This window comes from Haliaeetus albicilla, chromosome Z, assembly GCF_947461875.1.
Source record: "Haliaeetus albicilla chromosome Z, bHalAlb1.1, whole genome shotgun sequence".
NCBI classification, from domain to species: Eukaryota; Metazoa; Chordata; class Aves; order Accipitriformes; family Accipitridae; genus Haliaeetus; species Haliaeetus albicilla.
This window is the reverse complement of record NC_091516.1, coordinates 52,066,589-52,084,374: the sequence shown is the minus strand read 5'-3', so window position 1 is coordinate 52,084,374 and position 17,786 is coordinate 52,066,589. Positions and strand designations below refer to the sequence as shown.

The 17,786-nt window shown below is 43.4% G+C and overlaps 1 protein-coding gene across 4 annotated transcripts in view; it reads right to left on the bottom strand.

The window, feature by feature from the left end:
• SNCAIP (synuclein alpha interacting protein) overlaps positions 1–16,232 on the bottom strand; it is a 91,555-nt gene extending 75,323 nt beyond the window's left edge. The window contains exon 1 of one of the 4 annotated variants that reach the window (XM_069777629.1): positions 15,998–16,232. The gene's annotated coding sequence lies outside the window, so the exon portion shown is untranslated. Of the gene's footprint in view, positions 1–14,966; positions 15,117–15,992 lie in introns of those variants that run through there. The other 3 variants (XM_069777628.1, XM_069777631.1, XM_069777630.1) reach the window with 3 other exon arrangements.
• Positions 16,233–17,786: the final 1,554 nt, after the last annotated feature.

Here is a 17,786-nt window from a genome sequence, read left to right as displayed (position 1 = left end):
AAGAAGTCTTCAAATACATTTGTTTTGAGTATCGGTAATTTAATGCTAACACCAAACCCAGGTTAAAATAATACATTCACATACAGATCAGGAGATTGTGTATGACATAACTTTCCATGGAAAATTATGATTGAGCAGAAACATCAGGAATTAACAATTCCGTTCTTCAGTCATTTTAGAGATGTGAAATCTGACCAGAAAAGTTTGCTTAACAAAGTAAGCTTAAAAGATACTCATCTTTTTCTCTACTTCCTGCAAAATTTTAGGAGAGAAAGCTGCTTCTACTTCAAAGTGTGACTCCTTGAAGAAAACGCACATACAATATTTGCAATTACTAGGAAAAGCCCACTGCAAATTGAATTTATGACTTTACAAGTGAAAATACAGCAGCTGAACTAACAAAATCAGGTTGAGTCTTGATTTTTTTTTTACAACTACCTCTTATATCAGTAAATTCTATGGCAGGAATAAATTTTATTTCGTGTTACCTATCTGTGGTACTTTAGATACCAATGGCAATGCAGGAAGTTCATAAATGTGAATCCTCAGGAGGTTTACAGGCATCACTGAGAACAGTAAAATGAATGGTTACACATCTGCAGTCTGAACTTTGAGATGACTACAAGCAAATTGTGAATGTGCATTTTTCAAATGATTGCGCCCATTATTTTCCACTAACTCATGATTGTTGGCAGATATGAATAATACATTTTAATATAGTATAGAGATTCAACAATCACAAACACAGAGAGTATATATTGGTATATATCCATCTTCTATGCATACATAATACTAAAGCTAGAGGTTGTCATCTGTTTTTAATACTAAAACACCAAATAATTTATAATGCAGAACTGTAAAATATATATAGAACACTGCATCAATCATGTACAAGTACTAGCGCTGTTCAACATTTCTGTAAATCCTCCATTAAACTTAGATTTGAGACTGAACCAAAGACTTATATGGATCAAGTCATGGTTGCTTGGAACACTGAGAGACATATAATGCTGTGCTATTTCATGTCAAGATTATTTGCAGTTCACTTCATTATTTCAAAGAATACTAGTGACTGAAATACAGTGCACTCTACATTAAAGCCAGTGCTTATTCCTTTTCTTTAATTCAGGAGGCAACCACTAAATGACAATTGGGAGATCAGCTGACAGGACTCTTAAATTATTTGACACAATCGGTACACTGCTTATGTAAGCAAAGAAAGAGCAGAGCCTTGTCCAGCTATTCAGTAACATTGTCAGATAAGAAGGAATTAACTATTTGAATACTAATGATGTCTTGCTTTGCATTTCCACATTCTCTATCAAGCCTCATAACGTACCATAAGCCATTAGTCAAGACAACCACCATGACTCGTTCTGTATGGAAAACACACAGAAAAATGAAAATTCAGCCATTACTTTCTGGCTGAAAGTATAAAGCCCATGTGTCACCTAAAACCACTCCATAGTAACGCAAAACTTAACCAAGTAAAGAAACACCACGTGATAAAGCCTGTGTGAGTGGGCACACTGTCCTTGTATTTACCTGAGCAAGACTTCAGAGATATGCATTTTTACGAGAATTAAACATAATATTCAGGAAATGAATGGTTACATATGATTCCCAATCAACTTGAGAAGAAAGTGATACATATAAATATGCATGATATTTTGCTTTAGCAACAGTTTACTCCAGGTACAATCTGAAAAGTACTGTGCCATAAAAGTGTTCACAACTTCTAATGTCTTCTGGCAAAGGTAATGACTATTCAACATCTGTGGGGCTGTTGCAAGTTCATGAACTACAGAAATAAAAAATATGCCTTCTTTTGGTAGCCTAGTTCTTGTGTAAAAATCCAAAAATAATACACTCCAGTAATGGCATCCACGAGGAACCAGATACTTGGCCCCCAAGTAAGACAGAGCAGCAAAGGGCTTATGGCAACTACCACTGCAAATGTAGGCTCCAGCACTTATGTTAGGATGAAATCAAGCATAGCAGAGCTCAGCCTTTCCAAACTATGTGTTGGTTTGGGGGGAGGTGGGGAATTCTGTCTCAGCATCTTTAATAAAGCAGATGTGACTCATTGCACTCTCATTTAAAATCAGAAACTGAGGTCTCTCCTTTTTCCACTGAATCAACAGCAGCAGCACTGGGGGCAGTAGCACTGGGGCAGCAATCCTTCATAAGTTTCTGCTCTCAGTACAATCAGCTCAATTAAATCATAGTATCTGATACTGCAGTTTTGTGACACAGTACTCAAATCCTGGCTTTGGTTTGTCTCCTTAATGCTATGCAACATGCTTATTCACCTTATCTTCTGCAGTGGCACTGATCATAGAAAAATGTGGAATTAATTTAATCAGTATACCATCCCCATAAATCTTCCTAACCTGCTTTTTTTCATTAAAGAACACATTTCATTTATAACTGTTGTTTCAATAAACCAAGTAGTCTGAGATATCTTTGCTCAATATGATTCAAATGCTGAAAACATCTGTTAGGTCATGTTGGGTTTGGGTTTTTTTGTATTATTGTTTTTAGGATGAGAAACATCATTTTTCTGTTTCTCATGAGGATGAGAATGAGAAGGATGAGCATTTTTCAAACACTTCCCTGCATCTTTCATTTTCTCATTTAAATTCCTCAACCCAAATTCAATAATCGTCCATTAGAATTTCAACACCTTGTAGTCCCATAGTAGTCTGTTCAATTACTTTTAGAAATATCCTGGGAAAGAACTAATGCCAAATGGTACTCTCTTAACTTTGTAACATTAAAATGCTGTATTTGAAGTTAGAAATTTAGAGCTTGCCTCACTTACATTTGCCTGCCAAAATATATATCCTGCATTTAATCCCATGATGATTTTTTGCTTCATGTGAGCTTTAATTATAAATTCAAGGGAAGACTCCTAACATTCTCTGCAAGGATCACAATATGTCAAGTGTATCCACCATCTGTGTGAAGTCTATGCACTGCCCTGCTCACATGTGGAAGGCCTGTTTTCTCCCCAACAAGGGCCAAAACACTTTCCTATTCTGTCCTCCATCTGCACCCTTTTTTTCCTCTTCTTTAACTTTTGGACAATCAACTCTACTGTCCCATCTTTTGCACACTGAAATTCACTAGGACATTCTATGGCTAAACTCTTAACAAAATGTAATACTCCAAATTTCAAACTGCAAATTTTATATGGATGCAAAGTGGCCTTTACTCACAGTCAGTATCTGGGGCACCAGTGGGTAACCAGCATTACACTTCCATTAGGTACGTGAGTCAGCCTTAGGCAGGCCACAACACACAGCACATTTTGTGGCCATGGGCCAAAAAACTAACCCTGAACTCAAAACCTCACTCACAAGAACTCACTCTCCTTGTCATTCAGACCAGCCTGCTTTCATTTGAGACTGCTTGATGAATCATACAAATTTGACTGTATGCATATATTACAGGTATTGAATTTTAAAGCAAACAAATACTATTAAAAAACATTTAACAATTTTACTGCAAATATCAACTTTTCTCATAATTAGCAATGGCACTTGATCATTATCATCTATGCAAGTATCTTTATTTTGATAAAATTAAAATGAAGAAAGGACAAAAACGTGACAATTTTTCATACCTTATTCCCTAGACATAGCCTATGATGTTGTTTGCAAAAATTCTTAGGAGTTAAACAGTGTAAACTACTTTAAATTTAAGCATTGTCAAACAAGAACTTTTTATTTCAGTTGAAGTTTGGTGGAAAGTGGAAAATTCAGTGAAGAACAGCTAATTATTCTTGAGAGACATCTGTGCCCCTGTGATCAGAATGTAGGCTTCTGAAACTGTCATTATTTTTTCATTTGAGAAATGAGAAATCAGAAATAGACTGCAACTGCACTTCTGCAGTTATACAGTACTATCCTACGTAGAGTACTGCTATCCAATACCATTTGTTTTAAATAATATATGCAGCAGATATGATGGAATATTAGCCCTCAGTTGTACAGATATCAGTGCTTTAACAAAAGTGTGGGACGAGATGATGGCAGAAATGCCAACTATCGAAGTAGTAATATCATTTTAAGCTGTAATTTTGTAATGTTTTCTTTCAGAGATTCCTAAAACCCTTTACAAAAATTGAACTACATTTTTGAAACTATGTCAAAGAAATAAACCTCACTACATCAAAACCTACAATGTTAAAATAAGTTATGCATGGGGGCATTCATTTGCTTGTACTGATTTTCATACAGAATCTAACTGGAGGATCACACTGTAATGTTTTACAAAAGGATATCTACCTCATGCAGGGCACAACAAAAGCTACTCGGAAATATCAGGTGGCTATTTCTATTTCTTGTTTTCCCCCATCCAGCATTTAGCTAGTCTAAATCATATTTATTTTAGTCTGTCTAAGCCCTATAGTGAATGGAAGATCATTTATATCCTTACTGCTTTTTCAAGGATGCTCATCAGTATTGTCCAAGTGTTTCACAAACATTCATTAATTCATTCACAATGTCGATTACAAGATGAGAAAGCATTATTATCCCCATCCAGAAATTGGAAACAGAGACAAAGGGACTTATGGGAAGCCACAGAACAACACAGCAGAAGGGCCAGGATCAGAAACACCACATCGAGTACCTTCATATCTGTCCTTTATCTCCAGACTGTATTGATCACTGCCAGAGGTGGGAGACAGCTCTCAATGCAGTTCATTTCTCCTACACATCAGATGCCAAAAGGCTCAATGTAGACAATATAAATGTGAAAGCACACAGCTTTCATGGCTACCTGCTATATAATGGTTTGGGTTTCATGCCTAGCACCACACAAGGCCACCATCACAGAGGCAGAGACACAGGCTAGTCAATGTTGCCTTGTCCATATTAATTATGATGATGTCTCTTCTTTTCACAGGGCTTCATAGAACCATAGAACAGTTGAGGTTGGAAAGGACCTCTGGAGTTCAACCCATGCTCAAGCAGCATCAGCGAGAACCAGTTGCCCAGGACTGTGTCCAGGTGGCTTTTGAATATCTCCAAGGACGGAGACTCTACCACCTCCCTGGGCAACCTGTGCCAGTCATCCTCACAGTGAAAAGTGCTTTCTGATGTTCAGAGGGAACCTCCTGTGTTTCAGTTTGTGCCCATTGCCTCTGGTCCTGTCACTGGGCACCACTGGAAAGAGCCTGGCTCCATCCTCCTTGCACCCTCCCTGCAGGTATTTATACATATTGATGAAATCTCCCCCTGAGCCTTCCTTCTCCAGGCTGAACAGTCCCAGATCTCTGTCTTTTCTCATGTGAAGTGCTCCAATCTCTTACACATTTTTGTGGCCCTTTGCTGGACTCTCTCCAGCATGTCCATGTCTCACTCGTACTGCGGAGCCCAGCACTCCACAGACTACTCCAAGACATAGCCTCACCAGTGTTGAGTACAGGGAAGGATCACCTTCCTCGACTTGCTGGACATACTGTCCAATGCAGCCCAGGATACCGTTTACTGCCTTTGCCAAAAGGCACATTGCTGGCTCATGTTCAACCTGGTGTCCCCAGGTCCTTTTCCGCCAAGCTGCTTTCCAGCTGAGTGGCCCTCAGCATATATTGGTGCATGGGGTTGTTCATTCCCAGGTGCAGGGCTTTGCACTTCAGTGCAGTAACCTGAGGTTACTGTTAGCCCAATTGTGTAGCCTGTTGAGGTCCCCCTGGTTGGCAGCATGACCCTCTGGCATACCAGCCACTCCTCCCGGTTTTGTGTCACCTGCAAACTTGCTGAGGGTGCACTCTGCCCCATCATCCAGATCATTAATGATGATGTTAAACAGGACTGGGCCCAGATTTGACCCCTGGGGTACACTGCTAGTCACTGGTCTCCAACTAGACTTTGTTCCACTGGTCACGAGCCTCTGGACCTGGCCATACAGACAGTTTTCAATCCACCTCACTGCCTGCTCATCCAGCCCATACATAAACAGCTTCTCTGTGAAGATCTTATGGGAGATAGTGTCAAAGGCCTCAGTGAAGCCTAGGTAGACACCATACACAGCTCTCCCCTCATCTACCAGGCTAAACTTTTCATCACAGAAGTTTATCAAGTTGGTCAAGCATGACTTCCCGCCCGCGCTGACTACTACTGCTGATTTTCTTGTCCTTCATGTGCCTGGAAATGGTTTCCAGGATTAGCTGCCACAGTATCCTCCCAGGGACTGAGGTGAGGCTGACTGGCCTGTAGTTCCCTGGGTCCTCCTTCTTGCTGTTCTTGAAGATGGGGGATGACATTTCCTTTCCTCCAGTCTTCAGGTACTTCTCCCAGTCACCATGATTGATCAAAGACTGTTGAGAGTGGCTTCACAATGACATCTGCCCGCTCCCTCAGCACTCATGGGTGGATCCCATCAAGGCCCATGGATTTACATATGTCCAGTTTGGTGAAGTATTCCCTGTCCTGATCCTCTTCCACCAGGTGTACATCTTCCTTGCTCCAACCTTCCCCCACCAAAGGCCAGTCTTGCTAGTAAAGACTGAGGCAAAGGTGGCATTCAGTACTTCCACCTTTTCCATGTGCTGTGCAACCAGGTCCCCCACATCATTTCTTTACCCTGTTATCTATGTGCTTTCCAGCTCCATTAGCAAATGAGCCAAGAATATCTGCTAAACATCCCTGCCCACCAGGCAATCTACCAAAAAGAGGAAGGACAAGGACAGCACTAAGTGGCTTTCCCATTTTTTAATTTAAAAACACCTGACTTCATAATTATCACACATCTTTTAGCTATTCATGTAATTTCCAATGATGGCTTTTTTTTTTTTTTCATGGATCTTCAACCAAAAGAAGACATCAAGTTCTCCACTTCCAGCACACAACAAACTATCTGTGTAGAGCACAGTCCTGTGGGAGGGCTCCCGTAGCATTATGCAGGACCTCTGAGGGGACGGAGGAAGACTAAGTACACCATAGGAGATACACTCAACCTCCAGCACCTTCAAACTACGAAGGTGGTAGAGCTGTTCAGGAAAAGGATGAATCTTTTTCATAATGAAAAATATTAGGCACTGTTAGAACTCCATATTACAAAAGGATGTTGCTATTGACAATTCTGCTACTGCAGTTCCCTAATATATTTTCTTCTTATTTTATAGGCAGAAAAGTGAAAGGAGTTAGACAATTTATTCAAGACCATGTGGTGCTAGAACCAGGCTTAGCTGGTATGTGCTTGCATTCTTTTGCTCTGTTCGCTGTACCAAGGCTGTTCTTTTTCCTCAGAAAGGTGCCAAGGACAGTCATAAGAAATACTTTTTTTAAAGAAGTGTTTAAGGAAAGATGATGGAATATTTTATTTATTTCAGTTTAACCATTTATCTAGAAATAAAATATTTTCTTGGCAGATAAGTAAGCTGCAACCAACTGAAAAGCTCGGCTTCACCTTACTCCTCTACAGTGTGTCTCATGTCACAGAAACATATGCCTTGTTAGTCTATTTCGTATTTCTCTTTGTTTGGCAGTACTCACTTTTATGTGAAATATTTTTGTAGCATGAAAAAAATTGCATGAATTCATCTTTTTATGTCCTAACTTCAATTTTCAAGCCATGTTTTCTCCCTTGTCTTTGTTAAATAGCTTGAAAATTGCACAGCAAGAGTCGGATACTCAACAGATCTTTTCAGACTATATCCTTAGATACAGATCAGTTTTGCTGTTTTCTGCGGTTTTGTTTGTTTGTTTCTTTGGTTGGTTGGTTTTTAATGAGGAAGGGAAAGTCTATTCCTGCATAAAAAATACTAAAATTTGATCTGCAATTATAGTTGTTGTTGTCAAACTTCAGTCTTACAACATGGTACCATAATTAGAAGCATACTTCATTGACAAGACTGTGGAGTAACTTAAAAGTTAATCTGACTGACAAAGCAAAAATAACCCTTATTACATCCATTTAAAAAAACAAAACAAAACAAAAACCAAACCACAACAACAAGAAACTCTTAGCAGTGCAGGGCTCTTCCTTGAAATGTTAAAAAAGCATACATATTACTTCTCTTAAAAATACATTCAAATCCTTTTAATATAAAGTTGTACTGTGTTTTATATATGATAACCACCTTACTGTCATTGCTGATATTTTTCCTATAATTTCACAATTTTTTTCACATAATCGTGCTCTAGATTCAATGCTTTCATGAAGAACATTTTAAAATGCCAACTTTCTAACATTGCTCCATCAGCTTGGTCTCTCATCTGGATTTTAACACTTGCAAAAATGTGTTTGGCCTGGATCTGGAGGTTCTTTAAGGCTGAGCTTAACAATCAAACTTGGAATAGAGACTATAAAATAAAATTCTGGAGTGGAAAATTGCCAGAAGCCTCTCCTACACTCCATTGCCCTTTCTATAATTCCTTACAGAGGGGAATTAAGCAGTGAAATAACAACTAAACTCAGTGCAAAAGAAAACTAGACTGTCTCAGTACAAAGAATAAAGGATGCACACCCAGATGCAGAGCATTGACAGACAACATTGTAGGAAAGCAGTGGGCACGCAGTCGTGAATTTACGTCAGCGTGTATAGGAGCATCCACGGCAGTGCTAATCTAGATAGCACAGTTAAAAATAGCAGTGAAGACAGATGAAAGCAGACTTCAGCATGGCTTAACAATCTGTCCAGAAGGCTTGGACAGCCCTCTTAAGTCTAGGCTGGCATGTCTTCACATTGCATGTAGATCAAAGCTAGTACAGATCTGTCTGCATGTCCTGCAATTGCACTACTGGATTGCAGTGTAGACACATCCAGAAATAGTGCTACTGTAGACATGTTCATCTAAAAACTGCATTTGCAAAACGCAAAGCCTGGGAACATACTATAAAGCATATGGGAACTGATGAGGAACACATGCTGGCGAGAGTGTCCATTTTGCTAAATTATATTAGCTGCGCTAGTTCCTACCTCTACACTACCTGCTTCCCTTGTACTCCTGGAGGACACTGTAACACGTGCAGGTTGGCCTTTCCTGTGAGGATTCACAGAGTCAGGCCAGATTAACCTGATCCTTCAGGTACAGTGACTCACCCAGCTTTGCTGTCTAACAAAGAGACACTGTTACACTCCACAAGCAGCTGGAGGCAACTGTGCTACCTGTAAATGGCACCCATTCCTCTTCATAAAAGTACTAAGGCCAGATGCCGAAGCCCCAACCTAAGCAGGCACGTTAGTTATCTACTGTTTCAAGGCCACTTATTTCAGAAGAACATCAAGATACCAACAATGCCTTCATCCACTACTGCTGCTACCAGGGGCAGAACTTACTGTGATGCAGAAACCCAGGAGCTGATAAAATCCTTCAAATTCAGGACCTCCTCCCCTCAAACAGTGGTTTGCCATATTGCTGCAACACTACATCCTCTGCTAGCTACAAACTACTACAGACACTACATCCTCTCAAGGATGGCTTACTACCATTTGTCCAGCCAGTGACCAAAGGGATTTATGCATGTTCTTAAACTGACTGCACAATGAATGATTCACTCCAGGGAGATTTTGTGTGCATTTCGTTAGATCACAACCAGAAGACAAGTGGAGAAGGAATGCAGTTCTTCAGCATGCTTAGCTGCTTATGAGGAGACTATAAAGCTACACAAGCTAGTGTTGACTCAGACAATTAAAGTTCTGGTAGGAATTGGATCACAGCAGCAGGAATTACATACAGGCTAATTTACTATGGGAAGAAGAGAGCTAGCGATATACAGAAAGTTCTGGGCACAGGAATAAAAATCCCATGCTGCTGCCTGTCTCTCTGTGGAAACCCTAAGCATGTGCACAGGCGTGCTCCACTTCGCTGTCCAGACACGGGCATCTCAGCACTCAGTCACAGCTAAACCTCCAGTTATTGGGCAGTGCTGCTCCAGACATTTCATCTCAGATGCAATTCGTGAAGTGCTTTACTAGGAAGTGCAGAGAGACAAGTTAACTCCTCCACAGTAAAGAGCAGAAATACAATCTCCATTATGCTGTTTGCTAACGTGCTTCATCTATGACCCTCAAAAACAACTGTAAGGAGATGGGCAAGAGTTTAATTGCTCTCTGTTCAGTCTTGGAGAATGACAGCTGAAGTCACCGAGTATGGTGTGAAAAACCTACCCATTAGACTGACATTATCAATACTTTTGAAAGCACTACCAAGCAGCTGAGATAACTGCTAAATTTGTCTCATATTTACCAGTAGCAGATTCATAATGCCGAACAGTAAGTAATACTTTAACTATTAAACTGTCTTTATGTCAACCCATGAGTTTTCTCACTTTTATTCTTCCAGTTCTCTCCCCCATCCTGCCATGGGGCAGTGAGTGAGTGGCTGTGTGGGAATTAGTTGCTGGATGGGGTTAAACCACGACACTATGGAAAACTTAAAATGCCATATGCAAATAACTAATACAAAGATGTATAAAGAGTAATAGGAACAAATTCAGCCTCCTAAAAATTATGCTATCAAATTGCTTTAAACAAGTATCACATCAAGATGTTATAGGATGTATTATATTCAAAAGGACTGTGAAAAGCTGAATCCTCCTTTTTCTAGTCTGTTGCTTGTTCCATAGGTACACTGCCTCACTCCATTCACATCTACCACAAGGATGCCCATTAACTTAAACATGAACAATGTTAGTCAAGGAGCCCAGGTAACTATGATTCTGCAGATATGAAGTGAAAAGCATTGGCAGAGTTCAAGATTACAGTATTTATTCAAAGTTGCTTACATTTAGCTGCCTAAATTCCTTTACCTCTAATTTAAAATCTGGTTTAGGTTAATGAAAAGCAAATAATTAATGATGTAAGTATAACTCAATTTCCTGGTGATTACATGCTGTAACTCAAGATAAGTTTTTGCCTATGTCTTAGCAACAAGCACAAATATTGTGCTTTATCTAGTGCTCAACTTACAAGTTAGCAAAATGATAATATCCTAATATTTAACATAATTAGGTCACATACCTTAAGACTCTCTGAATGTACAAGAGGACAAATGGGTATACTTAGACTGAGCACAACAGAGGTGTGGGTCAGGGAATGTGACATGCAGCTTATTTACCTTGTTAGCACTCTTCTACTTCTGTGTGTACTATATTCCCCAGTTTTATTCTGCTTTATTTTATTTGTTTGGTTGGTTTTTGTTTTTAAAAACATCTTGGACACAGCATTTGCAAATATTCAAATAAATCTCTCACTGTGTTGACAACTTCAATATTTAAAATCTTGAGGCAATTCAAAAGCAATTCTGGGGCTCTTCATAAATTTACTACTGTGACTCAAATGGAACTGAACAGCATAGCATACAGAAGGCAGAATATTTACAGTCGTATTTTAGTAAAAGAGAACATGAGATATGTACATGCACTTATAAACATGCCAGCAGTTATATGTTGTTAGTCTGGATAGTTAAAGGTATTTCCTATTTCTTAAGAAAAATGCCAGTCAGTATGGCCAGATCCTACAAAAGGAAAGCAGTATAGCTTCAAATCATAATCATGTGCATACCCATGTCAGGCACATGCGAGAAAGTTGTGCAGCACAGCCTGATTTTTACTCACAGATGTAAACAAGTTTGCTAAAAGGGGGGGGGGGGATGTTGAAGGGAAGTGTTAAGTTCCTGATTAGAATTTCATTTTAAATGGTAAGTTCCAGATTGATACAGTAACAATGAAACAGATGGGGGGAGAGGGGGGAGGATTTATATACAAGGAGAGGTCAAGTAATACATTGTATTGAGTTTAAAAGATAAGTGAGACAATGCCTTTTTCTCTGGTATAAACAAAGAACATGCCAGCAGTTTGACTGCAAACAAGAACTGGGGGGGAAATGGAACTGAAAAGGAAATGCTTACAGAAAACCTTACAAACCTACTGTTACATTTTAACCAGAAAAATATATTTTCAAGCTTTACTCAATAATTATTTATAAAGTGCAAATCAACCACATTCATATTCAAAATAAGCTTTTGTAAATGTTTCTTAATATACAAGAAAATATACCTACTTACAAGAAAATGTACCTAATGAACGATTGCCCCAACTGCTGAACTATGACAGCTGAATTGTACTCCTCTTTGATACCTCTAAGATCTTCAGACCTCTGAATCACTTGGAGCTGTATCTTAGAAAATGAAATTACAGCTCCACCTTAGACAGGTAAGCAGCAGATGATGTTTTTACCACAATAATTAATTAATTAATTATTTTACCCCCCTGAGTTAAAAACTTTCTTGGGACCTTAAATCAATAATGTGTCTGATGCATATGTTCTCTTCTCTTGTTTCCAATCATTCCACTGTGCATATAAATCTATCATACAACCACATTTGCATTTAAAGAGAAATTCCCTTGTGTTTACTATGCACCTGCTCCATGTAAGCCTATCTTCTCTGCCTCCTTTGAGAAACAGACAGATCTGCCAGAAAAAGAGAGAGCATGGACACAACGCTCCTCCAAGTCCTCTTGCCAATTATCTAAGCATTATTTCCTTTAGTTTAATTATGGTCCTATTCTGACAACAGTTGAAAAGAACAACTACTTCCCCTTCCAAAATCCAATACTTCTCAGCTTGTTTTAACATATTTTTCATCTTGACAATGAACATTTACATTTCAACTGTACAAAATCACTGTATTTTCTAAGCAATATACAGTAAAGCATTGGCAAATGGGTTCCTTACAAAGAGTTTCACCAGAAAAATATGAATTTTTCTTTATTTTACTTAGCATTAATTAACATGGCTGCACAAGGAAGGATAAGAATATTCTCCTCCTAGCACTTTACCTTCAACTGTAACCTGAAATAGATGTAGGTTTATTCTAATAAAACTGAAATAAAAATGGTAATTGTTCCCTTCTGTTCCCCTCCTTGCTCCTGTAACCATGCTTGTGATTCATGGGTTGCCTCTGGAGCATCATGCAGGTAATCAGAGACAGACGGGTGGAAATAAAGCTCTGCTGCACATCCCATCTAGTCAGCTGAAACGTTTAAAAAACAGGTATGGGGAGAGAACATGCTGCATCCCACAAAGGCTGCTGGAACTATTGGTCTTTGTGCTTCTGAGGTGCAGCATCACGACTCCACACATACAGGACACCAAATGATGCCACAACTATGAGTACCAGCATCCCTGCAATACTGCCACCGCAACTTTTGTGCTGCTGCCTGTGACGGTCGTGTCCCCTCACACTGGGCTGCCTCTGGCTGTATGCTCCCTTTTCTTGCTGGTGCCTCATCACAGCGTGGAGGCAGCACTACCTGCATGTCTCCAATTCAGAGGGTAGAAACTAGAGCGGCCACAGCACATCTGTCACACTTTCCCCTTCCTGGTTCTAATCAGGCAAGTGTCCGAGCAGGAGGGAGCTGCTGTGGGTGTAGAGACAACAGGGGCCTGGGACATTCTGGAAGAGGACTGTGCAAGAGGGAGAGCTGTACCAGCGCAGGTGGTATCCCACCTCAGGTACGTGTAGGAAGAAGACTTCTGGCACCTATGAAGTTCGCATGGGGACAGGTTTCAGCCCCCAGCAAGAACAGACAATTGGGAAGCAGAGTGGCAATAAGAGCCACTTCTTAGTTTCTTGAAGCTCTGCAGATGCCTTGTCCAAAACCAGTTACAAAATGTGTAGATATTTGGGATTAGGGTTTTTCAATCACACACAAAAAAAAAATGCAAAGTGACCTATCACTTATTCACAGTACTCGGGGGAGGGACTGCATCTCTAAAGGTACCACTCAGTGACCTTGTCCAACCAGTCTACCTTTTACATGCAGTTCTGTGTAAACTCAGACGATGGCCCCAAAGAAATCATGTCATACTTACCACGTCACTGTCATTAGAGAAAAAACATTAAGAGGAGGAGCAGTTTCTATCTAATATAATTTACTACCTTCTATAGGACTTCCTTACCGGAAAAACTGCCCATCTCCTTATGACAAAATGCCACTTAAAGTATTTTGAGTAGCCTGCATTGGACTACTCTCTCACACAAGGAGCTTTTTTAACAGGCTCCTCTTCACTGGCCCCTTCCTCTGATACAATTCTATTTTACCCACTTTTTCAACAAGCTACAAGCCACATTTGCTTTCTGCAGCACATTGAGTCAATGACACAGACCAGAAATCACAAAGATCTGAAAGATGACTGAACTGCTGGTTTAAGATACCATTAGTGACTGGGTGAAGTGCAACAGTCAGTTTGCATAAGTCAGTCTTTGACACACAAAAACACACAGAAATGAAACATACCACATCTTACAAAGGGAGTCTTTTCACACCAGGCATGGGCACTATGCCTCTGCGTTAACTGAAGGAATACCTAAAGGAAAGGTTATGATACAATTTTGTAACTATGACTATAGCAGCAAGGCAAGTTTCTTCTTGACAACTGGACAGGTCACATTCTAACTGTTTTTATTCACATGAAAAGCCCTTCTCACTGTGTTTGAACTCCCTCTTGAACGATGCCTCATGCCTGATCTCAAGACCAGGTTTCCAGTTTAGGTGCAAAATCTTCAAAATATGGCTCCAATATAGCACCAGGCATACTCGCAGGCTTAGCAGTATGAAGAGAGAAGAGGCTTACCAGGTAGCCCATGAGCTAGTTGCAGAGGACTTTAGGGTGAAGAAGCTCCTGTTTATGGGTGGTAGTAAGGCAACGGATCATGTTATTTATGGCTCATTGGGAGTACACGCAGTACATACAGCTGCTAAATTCAGTAAGGGCTGGACACTATGAAAGTCTGCTACAGCATGTTGCCCAATGCTTAAACACATGCACATCATTCAACATAATTCCTGGCTGCAGGATCAGAGCTATTTGCACAAGATACAAAGTAATTTTGATTTTCCTATGCTACCTTTGTATCCCCTTTCTTCAGCCATTTAAGTATCACCAAAGGGTCCAACTATCAAGTGATTTGCTTCAGAGCAATTTTTTTAAAAACTTTTTTAGTTACCTTTTGCAGTTGGATGGCTGAGGTGTACAATGAGGCCACGCTTCTGAGATTTTCTATGGAACCATAGGCACTATCAGTGTTTTGGTAGGTTTTGGGGGGGCTTTTTGAGAAGCAGTTGTGACTGATTATTATCCCTCTCAGAATTGTGGCTTTAAGCCAACCATTGAAAGTGCCATGAGGTGATAACACTGACAATGAAGACTGAGACTGTTTAGGAGCTGGTTTGTATCCAGTATCATCAGGACCTGATCCTCGAGCTCTTCTTCACATAAATTGAATTTGATCGCATAAAACCGCTCACTGATACGGGTATGAAGAAGGTTTGATTCCTGGTGCTGCAAAAACACGATCTTGGACTGACCCAAGTACAAGCCAAGGCGCAGTTTTTTTACCAGGCAACTTCGCATTTTCTTCCCCGCAGTTACAAACATGCAGCTCCTACTTGATTTTCTTCCAGATTTCGGCATAGCCCTCTGGGACAGGAGGGTGCTGAGGGCTGCCCGCCCGCCGGGGACGCCCGGCTCCGAGCGGAGCAGAAGCAGATTTGCGTCGGCTTCGGGTGTCAGCGCGTTTCACCGCGCTACAAGGGGTTTTGCAGCGGCACTTCGCAGAGCTGACATCACGTATGTGCTCAGCCCCAATAAAACCCCCCGCGTTCAGCCCTGATTTCATGCGGAAAGCACTTCCCCGGGGCGGGGGCGGGCTGGCGGGGGCCGGGGCTCGCCTCCCCCCCCCCCCCCCCAACACCCCGCTCCCGCCCCCCGGCCGCCTCTCCCGCCGCCCGGGCACCCCCCGCTCCCGCGCTCCCCGGGGAGGGCCCGGCGGGGGAAAGCCGGCAGCCACGCCGGGCGTCTCCAGCGCTACCCGCGCCCCCCCGCGGGGGACCCCGGGCCCGGCTCCGCGCCCCCCCTCCCGCCGCCCCGGGGGACGGCGGCGGCAACAAAGCCCCCCGTCCGTTCCGTTCCGTTCCGTTCCGCTCCGCTCCGCTCCCCTCCCCTCCGCTCCGCTCCGCTCCCCTCGCCTCACCTCACCCCTCCGCTCCGCTCGGCCGCGGCCGTTTCACGGCAGCCGCGGGGTGATGGAGACGGGGGAAGGACCCAGGTGCCGCCTCTCGGCTGCCGCCCCCCGCCACTCCCCGCCGGTGCAGGCAGGGCTCAGGCAGCGGCCCGGCTCCCGCGGCCCCGCCCTCCGCCCCTGCCCTTCCACCGGCCCGCGGCCGGGAGGCAGGGCGGGGGGCGGCCCCGCCGCGCACTCGGCTCCCAGGCCGCCCGGCGGCGCGCTCCCGGCGGCGGCACTCACCCGCCGCGCCCGGCCCGCGCCCGCGCCCGCGCCTCCTCCCGCCGCCGCGGCGGAGGCCTGCTGCGTCACAATGCCGCCGCGCCCGCGCCGCGCTCCGCGGTCTCGGGGCGCGGAGGGCGCTGCCACGTGACCGGCGGCGGGGGGGGGGCGGCGGGCGGACGGTACCGGCGGCGCCCCCCTCTTCCCCCCCCCGGGGCGGGGGAAGAAGAGGCCCCCGCGGAGGCGATGGGGGCCGCGGTTGCCGGCGCGGGGTGTCCGGGGCGCCGCACCCCGCCGCGCCGCCGAGGCAGCCCCGCCGCGCCGGGAGCCCCGCGGCCGGCGGTGGGTGCCGCCGCCCGGCCCGCCGCTTGCTGGCAGCGCCCCACGCGGGTTTTACTCGCGTGTGAAGCGGTGCCCGCGGCATCGGGAGTTGCCGCCCCGCCGTGCCGAACGCCAAGAGCGTGGCACTGCGCCGCACCAAAAATACCTGAAAGTGCTCAGTTCGACCCGCTCACATCTGCTTAAAATAAAAACTTGGTGGGTTTGGGGTTGGTGTTTGAGGGGTTTTGTTGTTGTTGTTTGGGGTTTTTTTTGGTTGGGATTTTTTGTTTGGTTGGTTTTTTGGGTTGGTTTTTTGTTTGTTTGTTTTTGTTTTTGTTTGGGTTTTTTTTTTTTTTCCTTGGTCTGCTCTAAGACCTTGAAAGCGTCGCTACTTCCCCCCGGTTCACGCGGACGGAGCACCCTCGGCCTCCTTCCCGCTGAGCGGGTCTCACCTTCCCCGGCCAGAAACCTGCGCTCTCTCTCGGAGTGCTGCGGGTCAGCAGAGCTGCGAAGGGTGCTCTCGCACCCCGCCGCCCTGAGCGCTTGGCAAGCCTGCCAGAAACCCGCAGGCTCTCCCCGGGGGCTGCGGCCCGAGGAGCACCCTGCTGCTGGGGCATCTGATGGCAACAGAAGAGCAGAGAAGTGAACCTTTGGCTGGTTTTCTTCTTCGTGATTTAGCCTGTCCTGGGCCGTGCTTTCACAGCATTAACAGGGAATTTTTTCCCCCCTCATTGTTCATCGGCACATTTTCCATCCTGCCTCTTAAATGTATCCCTTTATATACCTTTCCATCTCCCCCTGCTTCTGTGTGTTTTCGCATTTCAAACACAGAACTTTATAGATTTAATTTGATCTCCTGAGCAAACACTGCAAAAGCCCAAAAGATGCATGTAGGAAATTAAAGTGAACTTGTGCTTGTTTGGCACTTTGGAAAACTATTGCCCGCGGAACACGTAGAGCACACTCAGCAGTACCGCAAGTGTGCCCACATCAGTCAGCACGTAGCGCTGCCCTGGACGGCTATCTCTGGAAACAGGGAAAACAGTTCACTTTCCAGCTCAGTGTGTCCTCCCTATAGGGATTTCCAGTGAAAGTGCTAATCAAAGTGTGGCTACTGGACATAAAAGTATAACTCATTCCACTTAATCCTGAGACACGGTCATCAGACAGTAACAACCTTGAGAAGCTTTTCATCTGAACCCAGTGACTTGGAGATGAAAG